This window comes from Triticum dicoccoides, chromosome 5B (assembly GCF_002162155.2).
Source record: "Triticum dicoccoides isolate Atlit2015 ecotype Zavitan chromosome 5B, WEW_v2.0, whole genome shotgun sequence".
NCBI classification, from domain to species: domain Eukaryota; kingdom Viridiplantae; phylum Streptophyta; class Magnoliopsida; order Poales; family Poaceae; genus Triticum; species Triticum dicoccoides.
In genome coordinates this window covers 57,101,187-57,108,699 of record NC_041389.1, presented here as the reverse complement: position 1 = coordinate 57,108,699, position 7,513 = coordinate 57,101,187, and the positions used below count along the sequence as shown (strand labels likewise).

General features: G+C 43.8%; 1 pseudogene; it reads right to left on the bottom strand.

Moving 5' to 3' along the window:
- Nucleotides 1-4,850: 4,850 nt before the first annotated feature.
- LOC119307347 lies at nt 4,851-6,852 on the bottom strand (annotated as a pseudogene).
- Between the last annotated feature and the right edge of the window lie 661 nt (nt 6,853-7,513).

Here is a 7,513-nt window from a genome sequence, read left to right as displayed (position 1 = left end):
TCTTTCAGTTCCTCGCCCAGCTGGGTATTGGCGTCTTGAAGCTTGTTCTTCTCTTGCCTCACCCTCGTCAGCATGCTCTCGCCAGCCTTTAGTTGGCGTAGGAGTTGTTGCTTGTCCGGATTTACTCCAGCCTCATCTGCATTATTATCGTCAGGGTTGCACGCCTGCCGCATTTCAAAATGGAAGTATCTTTTGAAGCATATATTACCTGCGGGCGTCCCCGTGACATTTTCTGAAGTGGACAATGCGGCCTCGAGTTGGGCCTTGCACTCTTCGAGCTCCTGGGACAATTGCGTATTCTTCTTTGTAAGACACTGCATAGCACATGATCCTTCAAACAATTATCTTCACTGTTTCGAGTCTCGGGGGCTACTGACATATATAACCTTCAATTCTACTCACCTGTATGTCTTTCACATACTGCTCCGTGGCTCTGGCTAGACCATTTTGAGAAGCACGGAGATACGCATCTCCTGTATTAAAGGCGTCCAACACCTCTGGGGAAAAACATGCGTCACGAAGAACAGTCCGGCAACGCCTGTGGTTTAGGGCGCTCTCCACCTCTGAACTGGTGGCAGCTCCTGTGGTTAAACATTACTAGACTAAGTACTCAACCACGGGAATTTCAAAAGCAGATAGGCGAGTGACAGTGTCCGCTCACCCAACTAGGTGGATTGTACATGGAGAATCCGCCTTCCGGGTTGACACAGAGGAATTCTTCCTCTTCCCCCTTATACAAAGCGGATAAGCTTCTCGTTAAAGTGGCGGCCGAATCTGGCCCCTTGCGGCCGCACCGGGTAGCGTCATCCTCCCCGTTGAAATCCCACATGGGGTGGCCTCTGTATTGAAGCGGCTGCACCCCTCGCGTAATGCATATGGCCATGACCTTGATCATGGTCAGTCCAGAATGAGCCAACAACCTTATCCGGCTCATCAGGTACAGGACGTCCCTGTCAGCTTCCCTCTGAGGGTTCCGCGGGCGCCAACTCAGGCGCTTCTTCAACGGGGCATTATTGAACTCGGGGAGGCCGATCCATACAGGGTCCGGCAGGGGGACGTCATCTATATAAAACCACTCCGAGGGCCAGTCTTCGGACGTCCTCTTTGGGGTACCGGATAGATATCCGGTCCCGGCGATGCGCCATAGTTCGGCTCCGCCCACCTGATAAATAGACCCCTCCTGAGAACGGGGCACCAGGCAAAACAACCTCTTCCACAGCATGAAATGGGCCTCCACACCCAAGAACAGCTCGCAGAGGGCCACAAAGCCCACGATGTGCAAAAGGGAGGCGAGCGTGAGGTTATGTAGCTGGAGGCCGTAGAACTCCAGCAACCCTCGAAGAAATGGATGAATCGGAAATCCTAGTCCTCTCATCAAATAAGGGATTAAGCATACCCGCTCTGCTTGAGAGGGATTGGGGAAGCCCTCCGCCTGCTCTCCGCCGCTATAGGCGGCAATCCTGGCTCGAACTGGGACCATATATGCTAGGGGGAGAAGCCCCTTGGACTGAAGCACTACTAACTCTCTATGCGGGACGGAACACCACCCCCAATCTCCGGGCCGAGGGCTGGAGGCGCGAGAGGAGGAGCGGCATCGACTGGCCATGATGGAATGGATCTCTGTCGGGGCGCTCTGATGAAGACTCACGGAGGGAAGATGGTGCGAATTGGATCTAAATCCCCGTCCCTTTTATGGGCGGCTCATTAACGCAACCATGGGGGTAAGTGAAAAGAAAATCCCCTAGCTTTTCGCATTCGTTTGACGCGTGGAAGATGGTCATTATGGGGCACAGAAGCCGAGGAGGACAGCACGCATTAGAAGCCGGACACTATTCGACGGATACAGGGAATTTGAAGCAGAACCCGCCTTGCAATGCCGAAGACAACTTGCGCGCCGGACTCGTCGTCATTGAAGCCTGGTTCGGGGGCTACTGAGGGAGTCCTGGATTAGGGGGTGTCCGGCTGGCCGGACTAAGACCTTTGGCCGGACTCCCGGACTATGAAGATACAAGATTGAAGACTTCGTCCCATGTCCGGATGGGACTTTCCTTGGTGTGGAAGGCCAGCTTGGCGATACGATATGAAGATCTCCTCCCATCGTAACCGACTCTTTGTAACCCTAGCCCTCTCCGGTGTCTATATAAACCGGAGAGTCTTAGTCCGTGGGACGGACAACAATCATACCATAGGCTAGCTTCTAGGGTTTAGCCACTCCGATCTCGTGGTAGATCTACTCTTGTACTACCCATATCATCAATATTAATCAAGCAGGAGTAGGGTTTTACCTCCATCGAGAGGGCCCGAACCTGGGTAAAAACATCGTGTCCCTTGTCTCATGTTACCATCTGCCTAGACGCACAGTTCGGGATCCCCTACCCGAGATCCGCCGGTTTTGACACCGACATTGACCCCATAATAATTTCCCTTTTTCAGATATACGGTGTCGCACATAACAAGCATGCTCATCTAAAGATTTGCCCTCAACTAAACTAGTGGGGGTTTCAGCACGAGCACATAGGGATCGAAGATGATCCAAGTAATAAGCTTTAGCAGTGTGATAGATTTTGAGTGGTTCTTCAACCATTGGTTCAGCAGGTACAACTAATTTTTTTGGTATTTTGCGTTTCCTACCCATGACTAAAGATAGAAAACAACTAAGGACATCAAATAAAAATTACTTAGTGATAAAGCAAACAAGCACACATGAGAATATTCACCCCACGCTATGACTCCCCGGCAACGGCGCCAGAAAAAGATCTTGATAACCCACAAGTATAGGGGATCGCAATAGTTTTCGATAAGTAAGAGTGTCGAACCCAACGATGAGCTAAAGGTAGAACAAATATTCCCTAAAGTTCTATCGACCACCGATACAACTCTACGCATGCTTGACGTTCGCTTTACCGGAAACAAGTATGAAACTAGAAGTACTTTGTAGGAGTTGTTGGATAGGTTTGCAAGATAATAAAGAGCACATAAACATAAACTAGGGGCAGTTTAGATAAGAAGCAAATAAAGTAAATATAGCGAGTGTGGAAAAGTGGTGGTAGGAGTTGTGGAATTGTCCCTAGGCAACTTACTATGTTACTATACCGGTAATCACTATTGCAATTCTATTTGAGGGAGAGGCATAAGCTAACATACTTTCTCTACTTGGATCATATGCACTTTTGGAACTCTAGCAAGCATCCGCAACTACTAAAGATTCATTAAGGTAAAACCCAACCATAGCATTAAAGTATCAAGTCCCCTTTTATCTCATACGCAAACAACCTACTTACTCGGGTTTGTGCTTCTGTCACTCACGCCACCCACCATAAGCAAATCATAAACATATTGCAAACCCTACAACGGGAACCCCTCACACTTGCACGATACGGAGAGCACCATAGGACAGCACCAATAATAAAACATGCAACTCAAACAATTCATAGCAATTCATCAATCACCGGTAGGACAATAGAAATCTACTCAGACATCATAGGATGGCAACACATCATTGGATAATAATATGAAGCATAAAGCACCATGTTCAAGTAGAGGGTACAACGGGTTGCGGGAGAGTGGACCGTTGGATATAGAAGGGGGAAGGTGATGGAGATGTTGGTGAAGATGACGACGGTGTTGGTGAAGATCGCGGTGATGATGATGGCCCCCGGCAGCGCTCCGGCGCCACCGGAAGCAAGGGAGAGAGGGCCCCCCTTCTTCTTCTTCTTCCTTGACCTCCTCCCTAGATAAGAGAAGGGTTTCCCCTCTGGTCCTTGGCTCCCATGGCTTGGGAGGGGCGAAAGCCCCTCCAAGATTGGATCTATCTCTCTGTTTCTGCGTTCTCTGCGTTCCCTGATTCTACCCCTTCACCGTTTCCTTTATATCTGGAGATCTGTAACTCCGATTGGGGCGAATCTTTCGCCCAGATCTTTCTCATAAAATTAGCTTTATTGTGCCAAAAGAAGAGCGTCAACCGCCTTACGGGTGGACCACGAGGGTCAGGGGCGCGCCTGGGGGGGTAGGGTGCGCCCCCTACCTTATGACCACCCCAGACACCGTTTCGCGTTGATTCCACTTCCCAAAAATCATAAATATTCCAAAAAAATCTCCGTCCGTTTTTATCCCGTTTGGACTCCGTTTGATATTGGGTTTCTGCGAAACAAAAAACATGCAACAGACGAGAACTGGCACTGGGCACTGGATCAATATGTTAGTCCCAAAAAATAGTATAAAAAGTTGCCAAAAGTATATGAAAGTTGAATAATATTGGCATGGAAAAATCAAAAATTATAGATACGACGGAGACGTATCACTCTCCAACAACTGCCCCCAAGCATAGCCCTAGAGATTGTTATCATGGGATGTTGGGGTATCTAGTCGGTCAGAAATGATAAAATTTTCAGACATGCTGCCTCTCATGTTCAGGGATGGTGCTACTATCTTCATGAAGGGATCAAAGCAGTGCAAATCAGAGCAAAACAAGCTAAAGCACAAAGGATCAAGGCTTGGATAGAACAACACTGTTAATTTACATGTTTCACTGGTATTGGTTGAAGTTAGACATGTGTTTGATGTAATTTATGTAAATATTCCTTATTAATGGAAAATACCGTAGAACAATTGTACTATACAGTGAGTGCTTAAAAAAAGTAAAATAAGTATATGTACTATACGGTGAGTGCCCACATTATGAAGGAAGCAGTTGCTCAATGAAGAAACAATCAACCATGTAATTGACATACTTTGATTAGAAACATAACATTAAAGCAACAACAAATTGAATTACACACAATGTTCGAACGTCCACAACACACATGCATGTTAAACATACCAACTCTTTCACATGTAAACTGTAAGTAGGACTATCGAGGGTAGCTTGCGGACAACACAAACTCTTCTTCTTGACTATATTGCCTGCTCGTTTCCTCTAAGCTTGCCCTTCTTACTAGTGATGTATATCTCATTGCCGAATAACTCCCCTCATATGTTGCATCCTGAACCCGAAAATGTTCTTTGGGTCCTTGGAGTGCCTCTAGTGTCATCTCCACTCACCTCATAGTTGGTCGCTCCTCTGCTCTTAGCTTTATGCACGACATAGCCAGAGAAGCTACCACTTCAACTTGGCTACCTCCCTCCTCAATAACTTGCGGATCTAGTATTTCTACCAATTTACCTTCTGCAAGTAGTTCAACAAATTGTGCAACTAGCCCATCACCGGTGGAGGATCTATATATAATTGGCATCTTCCTTGTAAGCAACTCAATGAGAATAACTCCAAAGCTATAAACATCACTTTTTTCTGTTAGACGGCCACAATACAAGTACATAGGATCTAAATATCCCAACGTTCCCTGCACCACTGTTGTAATTGTTGTTTTATCTTTAGGAATGTACCTTGAAGCTCCAAAGTCAGACACCTTCACTGACAAAGCATCATCAAGAAGTATATTGGTGGACTTTATATCTCCGTGTATTACGGGGACAGAAATACCCGAGTGAAGGTAAGAAAGGGCTTTGCCAATTTCTACTGCAATCCTTAATATGTCTCGCCAAGGTACTGATCTTAGTGGTTTCTTGTGAAGATAATCACACAGGGTTCCATTGGAAATGAACTCATAAGCCAACAAGGGGACTTCTATCTCAAGACAACATCCAAAAAGCTTTACAATGTTCCTATGATTGATCTGTGAGAGTATGGAAACTTCATTTATAAACTCATTAATCTCACTCTTGACCATAATATTTGACTTTTTGATTGCAACAACATGCAAGTCTGATAAAATTCCTTTGTATACGGTACCATGCCCTCCACCACCAAGCTTACGAGTTGGATGGAACTTGTTTGTGTCCTTTTCTAGATCCATTAGTGGGATCATCCTCTCTGCAATATCTGACCTATGAGATACCAATTTTTGCAACAATTGTCCACGATTTTGATTGAAGAACTTTTGTCTCAACCTTTGTTCCTTTCGATGCTTAAGCTTGCGTACTATTATATTTGAGGCAAGAAACAAAATTAGAATAGTTGGGCCACTAGAAACTGATAGGCCAATGATTAAACCTGCAAAAAATAGATCGATGGGCACGTAATTAGCGTATGCGGTGACATAACTCAATAGTAATTAAAGGAACAAATATGAGGTTGGACTCATGGTTTGTAGTCTTGTTAGGGGGGAGAGGTATCACCCAATTGACCAAAAATCTACTAGCTATACCAGGTTCAAATGTCAAAAATATCAATATCCAGCCAAAACTATGTCTCAAATTGAGTTGACCCAACTAATAGGAGGGGTCAATATTTAACCCATGTAACTCCGCTAACCAACCACTAACCAGCCACTAACCACAATCGCAGATGGTTCGCATGAGAAAGGACGTAGATAATAGTATGTGTAGCTAGAGAGAGTGTTGGCTTTTATTTCAAAATTTTGAAATGTATTCATCTGTTAGTAGTAATGTAAAAGTACATGTTTCATGGCATATTTAATCGTTCATATATTCTTATAAGTCTCTTCTTCTATGCATCATTAAATAAACTTTCTTATTGATTGTGTTCTTTACTCCTATATAAAATGGCGGCATTCCATTCTTATATAATTATGGGTTGCAACTGATTTATTTAGTGATTGTCGCCACTTGAAATAATATATTAGTATAATGTAGAATTATTATAAGAAATCTGAATTGTATCTGCATCACATAACTATTTTTTAGCTTATTTTTCATGCAACATACTCTATTTTTATTGTTCGTGAGCTAATACATAGAACAAAGTATGAGAATATTCTTTGCATTTAAGACAACAAGAGGGATTTTCTAAATATGATTGAGAAGGAACAATATCTTTTCACCTACTCCCTCCATTTCCAAAATGTTAGTATCTTTATGATTACAAAGTCGAACTTTTAAGTCGTACAAACATGTAAAAAATATAGCAACCTATGTGACACCAAATAATGACATCTTGACAACACATTTCATAATTGATTTAATGAACCTAATTCGTTCTTAAAGATGTTGGTATATTTTGTATATAATTGGTTAGGCTTAAAGATGTTTTACTTAGCACAAACCAAAAAATTACATTCTGGAAAAGGAGGAAGTACGTGTTTTAAAACTATTGTGATTTATCTAAGATAGTTTATATACATCTTGATCCTAGGGAAATTAAGAAGCAATAGTGCCCACCTCTGTTTATGGACTGGACACAACCATCTTTGCGGGTGGCGTTTCCTTGGTATCCTTGTGAGCACGTGCACTTGAAAGATCCGTCCATGTTGGTACACTTGCCGAAGCATGGATATAATTGTGGCTGTTTACACTCGTCAATATCTACATAAAACATGGAAGTATTAAGCCAAGTTGACCATGTGAATCTATATTTTGGTTCACAAAAGGCAGCATGCATGTCGGAAGGCTTGTCGTGGTAAAAAACTTCATCGTACTTCACCACGAAGCAGATTTATTAGTATATGCACATGTAGTGGGGGGTAATGTATGTGTCTGTGTGCAAGTTAAATATAAG